Source organism: Sinocyclocheilus rhinocerous, unplaced genomic scaffold (genome assembly GCF_001515625.1).
Source record: "Sinocyclocheilus rhinocerous isolate Xijiao unplaced genomic scaffold, SAMN03320098_v1.1 scaffold875, whole genome shotgun sequence".
NCBI lineage: Eukaryota > Metazoa > Chordata > Actinopteri > Cypriniformes > Cyprinidae > Sinocyclocheilus > Sinocyclocheilus rhinocerous.
The window spans coordinates 828,559-841,594 of record NW_015659463.1 but is presented as its reverse complement, the minus strand read 5'-3'; the positions used below and the strand labels follow the sequence as shown (position 1 = coordinate 841,594).

General features: G+C 34.3%; 1 protein-coding gene and 1 pseudogene across 1 annotated transcript in view; both read left to right on the top strand.

The window, feature by feature from the left end:
• Nucleotides 1–5,061, top strand: part of LOC107723900 (protein rolling stone-like) — a 13,356-nt pseudogene extending 8,295 nt beyond the window's left edge.
• Nucleotides 5,062–5,152: 91 nt separating this feature from the next.
• slc38a3b (solute carrier family 38 member 3b) overlaps nt 5,153–13,036 on the top strand; it is a 28,145-nt gene continuing 20,261 nt past the window's right edge. The window contains exon 1 of the mRNA XM_016532641.1: nt 5,153–5,326. The gene's annotated coding sequence lies outside the window, so the exon portion shown is untranslated. The remainder of the gene's footprint in view (nt 5,327–13,036) is intronic.

Sequence of the window (13,036 nt, the reverse complement as noted above, 5' to 3'; positions counted from 1 at the left end):
ACCTACCTGTATGGATTTCTTTCAGCTGAACACAAAAGAAGATATTCTGAGTACCAAATAGCTGACGGTAGCCATTAACTTCCATAGTATTTTTTTCCATAATATGTAAGTCAATGGCTACCATCAGCTGCTTTTCTATATTTTTAAGCAGTCTTTTCATAGTTGAAGTTGCATTACAGTTTTATGAAAATATAATTTTTCATATAAGAACATGCACAGATGACCAATTCAAATGACTTTTTTTTCTGTTGTATTTTAACAAATGTGGCATCACTCTTAAAAATAAGAAAAAACAGTGGTTCTTTTTAGAACTGTTAACTGAAAGGTTCTCTAGGAAGCCAAAATGGTTCTATGGAATCCAAACCCAAAGAGTTTAGTGGATAATGATTAGTTCTGACAATTTAAAGGTAGCAGGTTCAAACCCCAGTATGAGTGCTTCATTAACTGAAGACTTGCTGTGTTTTTCTTCTCCACTATCCACTTGAGCAACACACTTCAGCTCTGGCTGCTTCAGAGAAACCTGCACTTTGTGTATTGCATGTTTTCTGATTGGATGGGTGGTGTTGCTTTGTGGTTGCTGTGATGTTCTGGTTCCTAGATATGGCTCGGATCCATCCTTCAATGTGTCTGTAGCACAGACTTTGGGGTGTAAGATACATGCCAAAGTTTAATATTTAGTGTTAGTGGTTTTGAAAAAGCTCCCAGTAGTCCTGAAGTACTTCATGTTGGCTGCTGTTCAGCCCTCATTGGTAAACTCTCGCCAAATTGACTTCTGTCTGGACTCGGCGTTCCTTGGCATTCCCATGCATTCCCATCACTGTGTGAGAGCACCCCGCTGAAGTTCAGCACATTGCTGTTTAATGAAGCATAAGCTGACGAGGGATGCTGATTAACAAATCTAAGATTGTTAGTCCTGAAACCTTGTTTTTCTTTTGGGTTTATAACTGTTGCTGCTGATTAGAGATGCCTGATTGTGTATACACTCATTAATTACATGCCACATATTATACCTTATTTAAAGATTCACTTCATGATTATTCTAGCTCTAATTACACTTTAATTACTCCTGGTGAAGCATCTGGAGTTTTTACAATACTGATGTCACATGAAGTCACAACAAAAATTAAATATATACTATATTTATTTGCTATATTACTGCTATATATACACACATTTGGGTATTGAGCAGATAATAACCATGTGACCCTCTTGCATATGGAAACATTCAGCAGCGTGCTGTTTTACATGCTGGAGACATTATCAGTTTTGGGGATGTTTGGGGATGTTAATAAGTTGTTGTCCAGATTTGTACCATATCACCCAGTCAGGAGTCCATGTGAGTGAACGCCCACTGCGCTCTGCAAACAGTACATTACGGATAAAAGCTGAATAGACAGTTGCGAAAGTAGTTTCTCAATCAAAAGAGAGGATGAGTTGTGTTGGTCAAAAGTCCTGCTGCAAACCTGACAAATCTGATAGACAGATAGATAGATAGATAGATAGATAGAATGTTAAACGATATATAGATAGATAGATAGATAGATAGATAGATAGAATGTTAAACGATAGATAGATAGATAGATAGATAGATAGAATGTTAAACGATAGATAGATAGATAGATAGATGATAGAATGATCAAAAGTTAGATAGATAGAATGAATGAATGAACGAACAAACATGATAGATAGATAGATAGATAGATAGATAGAATGTTAAACGATAGATAGATAGATAGATAGATAGATGGATAGATAGATAGATAGATAGATAGAATGTTAAACGATAGATAGATAGATAGATAGATAGATAGATAGATAGATAGATAGATAGATAGAATGTTAAACGATAGATAGATTAAAATAAACCAGTCACCTAACATTACTTCTCCATGGTTACGCTCAGCGAGGCAGCTGGAAAGGGCAGGTGAAGGACAACATGACACTACATTCAGACAGGATTTGATGCATTTGTTCACTCACAAATCTCCTGATATTAGGCAGACGTGTTCCTCCGGAGATCACTCAGATCAGCACACGTGAACCTGCTGAACCTGACAGCATTCATATGAAGAACTATTAGGTGTCCTGCAGCTTTACTGTGCTGATTGGATTTTACATAAGGTCCGCTTTTGACTAAGAAAAACAATCAACTTGTTGCATCACAGAAAACAAATGTGTTGACATCAAATCACGATTCAAAACAGCACAAATGTACCAGTAGTAAGTTGGAATAAATTGACCGTAACTCAAGAACATCTGCCTGGATCATCTTAAACCATCATCATGTTAAACAGTGACTGAGCTATTTGTTCATAATAATAATTATTTCAAGAAGGACATTTTGTATTTAGTTTTACTAAAGTTCAAATTATATTTGAATTGATAGTTGAATTAATTTAAACAATCAGAACGCTCTCTGCAACACTGATTGTTAGCTGAGAGGCAAAATAGAAGAGTTTCTACTTTTGGGGGAAAAAAAAATACTAGAAATTTACAGGACAAATTACAGGACAAAAACTAGTTAGTAACATAATCCATTATATTACACATTTCATGTAATATAATTAGACTACTTTTTGATTACTTTTAGATTACTTTTGACCTAACTCATTTATCAGATTGATTTAAATAGGATAATCTTGTACCATATTTATATAAAAAATACAAAGAGAATGAAAATATATTCCATTCACTGTTATTATCAAAGCTTGGGGTTCGTGAGTTTAATAAAAGGCTAATAATTAATTAAATCATAAAAATGTAAAATTAAAATAAATCTTTTTGCAATGACAACAATCAAAATGAAAAAAAAGAAAGATATTGTACCTATTTACCCGCATGTCGTGTGACCATGTGAATAATGTGTAATAATGTCATCAAATAACAAGTGACTGTCTGGTCATTTAAAATGTTATATAATCTAGATACAAGTATTTTTGGAATCGGATTCCATGGAATCCAGATTACATATAATCATTTACTACCCAGCACTGTATGTACAGTATCTTATGGGTTCTATTCTGTGAAGTGCTTATCTTTAACAGTTTCAATAAATGTAACATGTGTTGTAAATGAATGCATTCATAAATTGCCTGCTTGCACAATAAGGAAAGAATCCAAACAATGCAACATCATTTGAAGATTGTTCAGTCACATCAAAGAGCTGAATGGTTTCTTCTGGTCAGGGAGAGTCAGGAGGGCACGTTTCCCCTTTAGATTACGAGCAAATGCTCCACGGAAACATTTCATTAAAGTAATTAGTCTGGTTGAGCAGAACTGTACAGTGGTTTTGACAGCGCTGGCAGATGCTAATTTACCGCTCACTGTGACTCACACACATATGCAGAAGCAGTGTGTTGTTTTCTGCGATTGAAAGGCAGCTGCAGTCTTTCATTAGCAGAAAGAGTGAAGAAAACCAAGGAGAATCTAATGAACTGGCATGGCAACCGTCTCATCAGAGGCACTGAACTTGATTGAGTGTTATTGTCAACATGCTAATACAAGCATCATAGTACTATTCTTCAGGCTTAAAGATTTGAACAATCATCTATCCCTATTAAACTTCCGTGTGAAAGACATTATTATATATGTTTAGCAATATTTTGCATTTGCACTATTTTTATATTTCATTTTAGTTTAATTTGTAGTAATTTTATGTGATTTTTAAAAAATATTTTGGTTCTTAAAAATAGTTTTCATTTGTTTTATTTCATTTTTATTTCAATTAACAAAATGTTTTAATAGTTTTAGTTTTAGATTTAGTTAATGATAACCACTCTGTAAGATATTAATGGTACCAAAATGTGTGGCTTGATATTCATATTTAAAGCTTTTATTTTTATACTTTCATTTTAGTTTAGGTTTTAGTAATTTTGTCATGTGCATTTGACACATTTCTTATAGCTTTATAGATTTTTTTTTTTTTTTTTAAATGTAAAAAAAAAAAAATGTTTAAATTTAATTTCAGGTAGTAATTTTTGTACTTAAGCTTAACATTTAAAAATATTTAGTTTAGTTTAAAATGTTCATTTTCTATTTTTATTTCAATTCATCTTAATGTCAATTAATAATTAAAAATGTTTTAGTATTAGTTTAACAACAACACTGATGGCAAGTTGTGCACAATTCAAAAAGTAACATGTTTATATCACAGACAATAAATAATCTTTATGAATTAACAGGTCAGTAACGTTTAGCAGACAGCCAATGGTTTCTCTCCCGTGACGTTCATGCTCTGCTAAATTCAGGCGGCATTCTATGGCACAAATAGCCGGAGTGTTGGTGAGCAGCTGCAGTCGTGAGCTTTATGTAACCTCTGCTAACCCCACACACTCACGTATACACACACACTTCCACATCTATATTTAACCCTAATGGAGACAACGGCACACTAGACATCTGTTGAATGCCAGCAGCTCTTTCACTGCATTGTTAAACGGCTCATCCCTATCTAATGTGAAAATGGACACTTGTTCACAGACACACAGGCGAGGGACCTGTGCCTTTATAGGGGCACGTTGGCAGTAGTTATCAGCTCTGAAGACTCAGTAGAAATATACTTTAGGGTCCGGACTGAATGCTGTGCTGTTTAATAACGGAAAATTACAGTTTTAATAAAAACAGTAACTCAACTTAATTTAAATTATTTTAAATTTTTTATTAATTTAATTTATTTAAAATGTATACATTCTTGTTATTTTAGAAATAATTTTATTTTAAAAATATATTTTATTTTGTTATGTTTTTTTATTTTTATGTTTATGTTTAAATGAAAGTCTCTAAGAATCCAATAAAGCTAGAATAAGATCAACTGTAATATATTTGCTCTTAGACAGGTGGAGGAAACCATTTAAAATAAATAAATAAATATATAAATAAATAAACAAACTATTAAATTATAATATTAAATGAAGGGATTAATTACGCTTACTAATATACAATATTCTTATACAGTATAATTTTTGTATTTGAGTGTGCACAGTTTTCGTTTATAATAGTTTTTTCCAACAGGTTATCAATACATGTCTTCTTCTGGAGCTCTTGGAAGAAGTAGGCGGGGCCACTGAAGGGTCTCGTCGGCTGCCATTGGACGAGACCCACAGAAGGCGGGACCTAAACAACCCCCACTACTCATCCATACAGCCCTTCACTAATTCACTTCATTTTTCAAAGCAGTGAGAGACGCGCTTTGTCTCTATTGTGATCAAACCACACGAGGAGAAGACCTACAGGAACATAAAGCAGCCGAAACACTGGAAACTTAAAGCAAGAACAGCATTTCTCACTTTAGTCGTGAAGATCTTTGAATCCTGGAGCTCACTGACCGGTAAGTAAATACATGTTTATTGGCAAAGTGTGATCTGTTCGTCTTTTAAGTACTTTTAAGAGAAGATGCATAATTAATAAGATCAGAAACGAAAATGAGTGAAACAAAATACTTGAGTTAAATATAATTTATGGGGAAAATGGACTCGTTCTGAATATATCAGTTATTGTTGACGCCAAAAAATACCGTTATACCCTTATACCCTTTCCTTTGTGATGGTTTTAGAGAGCTGGACCGTATTATACATACATACACACACACACACACACACACACATATATATATATATATATATATATATATATGTATATGTAGGCCTATATATAGCCTGTATATTCTGAGTAACATATCTGGTCAAAAAAATGCACGTGACGTCACTGACTCACATACAAAGTATTTTTTTTATTTACTTTGTATGTGAGTCAGTGACGTCACGTGCATTTTTTGACCAGATATGTTACTCAAAAATATATCAAAAACGCAGTTCATACATGCAATGATTTGAATACCCCTCTTCTATGATGAACATGCTTTAAAGTTATTTATTTATTTATTCATTTATTTTTATTCATTATATATTTTTTTCATGGCTTAGGAGTAAAAAAATGTATTAAAAAGGTAAAGTTAATTAAAAAGCTGAAATAAACAAAATAAATAAATAAATGTTAGTAGTTTGGCAATAATAATATTCATGAATAATATTATAAATAATAAAAAATATAAGCATATTATTATTAACTTTATTTATTAATTTATTTTAGTTAAAAAAAAAAAGTAATTTATTGTATTTCTGTCTTCATTATGGCACATTCATTTTAAGGTGCATGTTCTTGTCCCCAGGGGCCACGAAGTGGCTAAACAGATCATTAGAAGACTAATTATCTGTTTCAGGACTGACAACAGTGCTAATAATTAAGGGCAGTTCTATTTATAAATGTTAAAATGAGATGCGTAAATCTTCAGAAGTAGCTTATATTTTCCAGCACTTGTATTTCATATGCCATATCAGCTGCATGTACCTTCTTCTTATTTTAACAGGATGTCTTAGCAAGAGGTCTATCTTTCAGCTTCCTTTCTTCTAGCTGAGTTTAAGAGAGCCTACTTGGGTTTTAGTTCAACTAATATATATATATATATATATATATATGGCATATATCTGAATTCTTTATTCTTGTGGCAGTGTACTGAATATTGGCATGCCAGATGGCCTGTAATGCTGCTTGTCAGCTCTGAATCTCTGGGTTCTCTGGACCTTATTATGGTCAGCAGTCAGGGAACGAGGGGTCAGAGGTGACGGAGAAAGTGGGAAATCAGCATAAGGTACTCAATAAAACTAGAAAAAAAGAAAGATTTGGATGTGTCCCAACATTAGTTTGCTGAGGAATTACACAAGCAGACTAAAACTCAGATTTTGATTTCATGCCATGTTGTAATGGATGGGGCAATACAGTATGACGCACTTTGAAAGTGAATGGACAGTAACGACCAATCGATAGTTTGCATAGTGGCCAATATCTAAAGAGGTGTGACTGTGCAATGAGGCAAACATCTGTTTTTCAGTGAACTTCATTGGGAAACCTTTACAATCAATGACCGTGAGTAAACAAGTATATCCCAGAATTTTCTAGAGACAAATGTGTTACATCAGCTCAATGTGCCTGACCAATCGTGTCCCTTCCTCAAACTTGGTTCTGAATGTAAACATTTGCATCCAGTGAGGTCAGAGCTCCTGGGCTGGTGCTGACAGAGTCCAAGGCCACATATGAGCATATGATTTCGTAGGACGGCAGTCATGTCTGATTTGAGTGAGGTCTTGGAGTTCGTTTAGATTGCTATTATTCTCTCTGTAAACTTGAGCTTGACTTTGCCATGTGACGTTTATATTTGTGCTTTTGAGTCACAAGACTGATCACGTGAACATTTTTGGTGTTTATTTTTATCCTCATTCCATACTAGTGGTTCCCACCATATATCACAACTGTAGCCAGTTGCATTCGTAAGACATTTTACTTTAAAATAATGTGTTGTCTTCTCAAGTGAAACAAGATATTTAAAGAGAAAAAAACAACACACTCAAATCACACTCAGATCATACAAATCAGTGGCTAATTGATATGAAATCTTACAATCTTGTTTGCACATTTTTGTACGATCTGCACTGATGGTTACATTCAGGGGTGGACATTCATGCTTAAAGTTCCCATGAAATCAAATTAAAGTTTTTTATATTAGTATCAATATGTTAGTTTTAAGGTTATCTATAAGGCAGTGTGCTCCAAAACGGTGACAAAATTCGCTTTTAGAAGATATAATATAATTCAAAGCTTGCAGTTCATCACTTCCGCCAAAACGGCTCAACGATTTTTTTGACGTCATATCGTACTTCAGCTTCTCATCAAACTTTCTGTCCAATCAAATGCTCTCTAGAATCCGAAGCGCCCCGCCCCCTACACTATAAAATAGACGCTGAAGCCGCGGCTGAAATCGGTCACTTGTCCACAGAATTAGAATTTTCTGTACAGTGAATGGCACGTAGTGCACTATATAGGGGACAGGGAACGATTCAAACAGTGTAAATATGCTTTACATTGGGGCTAAAGAAGTCTGGTTTCGCGCTGTGTCACGCTAACCACCGCACCGCACACACACTCTGCTCAGGTCCAGAGACACGATAGCACGGAGCGGATCACATGCGCGAGTCGGCGCAGACCACAAAATGTATCGGAGCTATTTGAATTCTACACAGAATGCTATATTTTATAGCAATATGGATGATATTGTGGCTGGCATACCCTGTCAAATGCGGCTTTACGGAGCTCAACGGCTCTGAACGGCTCTAGCCCAAGCTGTGATATAAACAAACGCTATTGGCTATTTTAAAAAGGGGCGGGGCTGCTTGATATGTCCCGCCCCGTCTTCCTGTTTCAGTTAAAATGACGTCAACACATAGAGTAACGCTGCATGTTTCTAAGCATTTCAGGGGACCTTTAACATTTTTTATTCTTCTAAAAATTGTATATTTCCATATAATTCACATTGTACAAATTGAGAAGAAATCACCACCTTATAAAATAATCATGTGAGCTATTTAAGTTGCATGTACAAAAATACCATAGTTTTGCACAATTACAATGAAATATATAACAATTAAATTTGCAGAACCTTTATTAACTGAATAAAAACATATACACATTCTTTATTTAGCATTTTGTAGATGTAGAGTTAAAAAATCTCACTGAATTCTTGCTCCAACCAAAGTACTTCCCAGAAGGACTTGATAGCATAGATAGATAGATCACTTAAACTGATTACATAACTATTAAAAACAAACATAATACAGACAGAGTAAGAACATCACTGATTTTTATCTGTAAAATAAACCTAAGCTGGCAGTTTGGTAAAGAGCAATCATTGTACAGGGCAGGTCCTTCTGACCTCAAACAGGTCAAACATGGTACTAGAATGGTGTTCTGTGAATTATATTGGAGTGAATAATGTAGTATGTGCATATGGTATCATTTAGTGTCAGTAAAGCTACCACAGTATTCATTTGTAAGGGGTTCAGTTAAGTGCCTCGTATGGTTAACACCAGGACTAGCAGGACTTAGTTTGAAGAGCGCTGGATGTGAAAGTGTTGAACCCCAGTTTACCCCCAGCAGCCTCTGGGGCTTTAATGTAAAACGGTGAGCAGGTGGCCTTTTGACGCTCAAATTGACGCTTGAACTTCGGGCTTGCTCATAAAAAGAAGAATGAATGTTTGCTGTCTGCTATTGTAGGTGTGCTGCACTGCAAAGCTGCCATTTGCTTTAGATTGCTTTTTTTATTATGTTTTGAAAGCAAGAGCTGTGATTTGCAGCGACTTTAAAAGAGCAATATTGTGCTGTGTGAAACATTCATCCTTGAATGTTGAGCTACTTTAGTTTAGGACCAGTTTAAAGGTACAGACGCCCTCATTTATTAATTGGAAGCTGATGGAAGGAGGCATTTAGTCTCAGAGTGCCAATTATATGTGATTCACTGTTTGCCAAACAGTTCAACCTGCCTAATTAAATTCAATCAAAATTCAATCCCGTGACGTCACTGTCTGCAGATGTTGACAGCCACACTTGTTACTCAACCATGCACAACTAGTTAAGCATTTTAAATGGGTAAAACCTGTTATCTTTGTCCTGCATGCACACACACTTAAGGTGACTGTCAATCGTCAATGGGAACCAGGTGTGGAAGTTTTGTTGTCGGTCCAGGTCAGAGAATTCGAGACGGGATGAAATAATGTAAAAATAATTGTCTGTGAAATATACTGTATATATATGCCTGTAAAATATATGCCTCACAGCATTATTTTGCTAATCACATATTTGATGCTCTCAATAGTGTTCCTGGGTAGTAATGTGACATTTTTTTCAATATCATGAATTCAGAGATTAAGTAAAAAATGTTTTCCACTGGTCCAAGAGTTGTTATATACGATTTGTATATATTATTTATATATTTTATTATATAAAATAAAATCACACACACATATATAGTTGTGGTGCGGGGAAGTCGTGGCCTAATGGTTAGAGAGTCGGACTCATAACCCATTCACGGTGTGTGTGTGCACTTAGGATGGGTTAAATGCAGAGCACTAATTCTGAGTATGCGTAACCATACTTGGCCACATGTCACGTCACTTTCACTTTTATATATATATATATATATATATACCGTATATATAAAATCTATAAAATAGTTACATACAATGTATATAATGTTTTTAAAAATATGATCTTTTACATAAAAGATTTGATCTTTTACATTATAAAATCAATTCATATATATATGTAAATCATATTATATGATCATATTTATGCAAATTATTATTTTAATTTTAATATAATTTTTTAAGATGTGATCTTTTGAATTTGTAGTAACACACACACACAAATATATATGCACTAAAATGTTTATGAAATAAAAATACATTTATATGCATTTGTTATATATTTTATTATGTAGATTTTATAATATAAATAAAACGTATAAAAATATAAGACCACACTTGTATTGAACAGTGGAACATTCATGGAAAAGAATGTAAGCAACATTTTTGTTTACAGTTATTATAAAAATACATTCTTTCTTATACATTCCTTATCATAAATTCCAGAAACTCCTCTGGGAAAAATCATGATGATGCCTATGGGACCATGTTCAACTCCAGAATGGTTTGAGATGAGTCATATTTGCTCTGCTGTTCAATAGGAAACATCTAAACATGGTCTATTGGCATCAAGAGCTGAGATGTTTTGAAGCAACATGGAACAAACAAACCAGGAGAGTAAAGATCCAGACCCATAACATGAGCGCTGCTGGTGTGGGAAAAAGCATTAGACTAGAGGAACAAATAATAATAAAGTCAGTTTATATTAAATCCATCTCTCCTTGACTCCAGAACCCTCATAAAACAGAGACTTTACAAAAGTCATAGACGACTGTGTACTCGTTGTGCATGAGATATTTGTAAAGGAGACTTAAAATTTGTCTAGCATAGAGGCTGGAGCTCATCTGGTTCTGTTTCTTGACTCTAGTTTGAGGTGTTGGTCAGTGTGACGTCTGTGTTATTGTGAATGTCGATAAGGCAGCAGCACATTGTTGAATGGTCATCAAGGACAGTGCATTGTAGGAAACAGCTGTGAGGGATGATAAAACTGATCGTGACAGATGAGCTTTACACCTGAGTTATCGTATTTCGCTCATCTCACAAGTAGTTAGTCATGGTAGATTAACCCTATGATTGCCTTCTGGTCACTTTGTTACTGCATGTTGCTAATTATTATTATAATGCACTCTTACATGCTCTTTTTCTGACCGTCTACTGACCTTCCTGTGTCTGCAGAAAGACTGTTTGACCTGTATTCCACCTCAAAGTGCCTCACCGAGTTGCTAAATTTATCAGCTCAAATAGATGTCTTTAATGACCTTGGCTGCAACCGGTTTTCTTTACTGGTCAACTCGACATTTAGCAGCGTCAGGGCTGCCAAAAACGTGTATCGCAGGCAGCCTCGGGACTCCATGCCTCTCATACCCTCACATATCATCGTCATGTGAAATTCAAGCTCCTGCCAGAATTCAAACCCCCTCTGGACCCCAAAGAGGAGCTGCTGTTTGTAGTGCCTGATCAAAAGCTTGTCACATTATCCTGTTGATGATGCTGATTATTCAAATAGAGGCATAACTGAATAATACCTCAGTGAGGATAACATGTACATTGAGTTGAGGGTGATCGGGGGTTTATTTGGAAAGGTCTGTTTTGGGACTGTACATTATCCAAATTTTATCTGGGTTTTTAATTGAATGTAATGTTTTTTTTTTTCTCCTGATTTAATGCTAAAATAATAAGAAACTATTTTTAAATTTGATATTTTAGATTTTCTGATTATATATAAAATCAGTTCATATATATACAGTATATATCTATATCATATTATATAAAATATGTTTAAAATGTTTATCTATAATATATTTTAATTTTAATATAATTTTTTAAGATGTGATCTTTTGAATTTTTAGTAACACACACACAAACATATATGCACTAACATGTTTATGAAATAAAAATAAATTTTTATGCATTTGTTATATATTTTATTATGTAGATTTTATAATATAAATACATTTATATTATATCGATAAAAAACTTCAACAAGAAATGTGGGTTTAATGTTTTTAATAAAAAGTCTCTTCTGCTCACCAAGGCTGCATTTATTTGATTAAAAAATACAGTAAAAACTGTAATATTGTGAAATATTATTACAGTTAAAAATAGACATTTTCTATTTGAATATATTTTAAAATGTAATTTATTCTGGTGATGCAATGCTGAATTTTCAGCATCATTACTCTAGTCTTTAGTGTCACATGATCCTTCAGAAATCATTCTAATATGCTGATTTTCTGCTCAAAAACATTTATTAATATTATCGATGTTGAAAACAGTTGTGCTGCTTCATGTTTATGTAAAACCATATTTTTTCAAGATTAGAAAGTTCAAAAGAGCAGCATTTATTTGAAATCTTAACCAATATTAACAGTTGTGATGTTTAATGATCACATAAATCACCATCGTATGATTTCATTCTAATCAGGCACAGAATATTTTTAAAACGTTTCCTTGCTGCTTTGACTCGTTATGTTGCTAGTAGTATTACATTTTAATAGTGCTGGAATATAATCTCAAGTCTGCATCAGTCTCATTTGGAAATGGACTGGACTCAAGACTTTCCTCAATTATCAGGCCGTAAACGAACACACTCGTACAGTTCTTCACGAGAGCTTCTGGCTTCCCTCGCAGACGGTTGTTGTTGTGAGCGGTCTGTGTTAAATATATCATGACAGCTGGGCATCTCAATGGCCCTACTGTTTTACACATTCTCCTGCAGCTTCCAGAGTTCAGTGGACTAAAACCTCAATCATAAAATAAACAGTAATGCTGTTAATGTTATTGAGCCTCCATCTTTCCAGGGAACATGAACAGACTCTTCGCTGAAGAGCGAGAACATCTGCTGGCCTAAAATGACACCCTGGTGGGCCGTGCCTCATTGTTGACATTGTAAACTGACGGCTTAATAGCGTGCATAAATGGAAATTAGGACTCGGGGGAAACTGGCAAAAGGCTATAACTAAATCATTGAATAATCCTGGTGAATTTTTAGTTGACATTTGGATGAG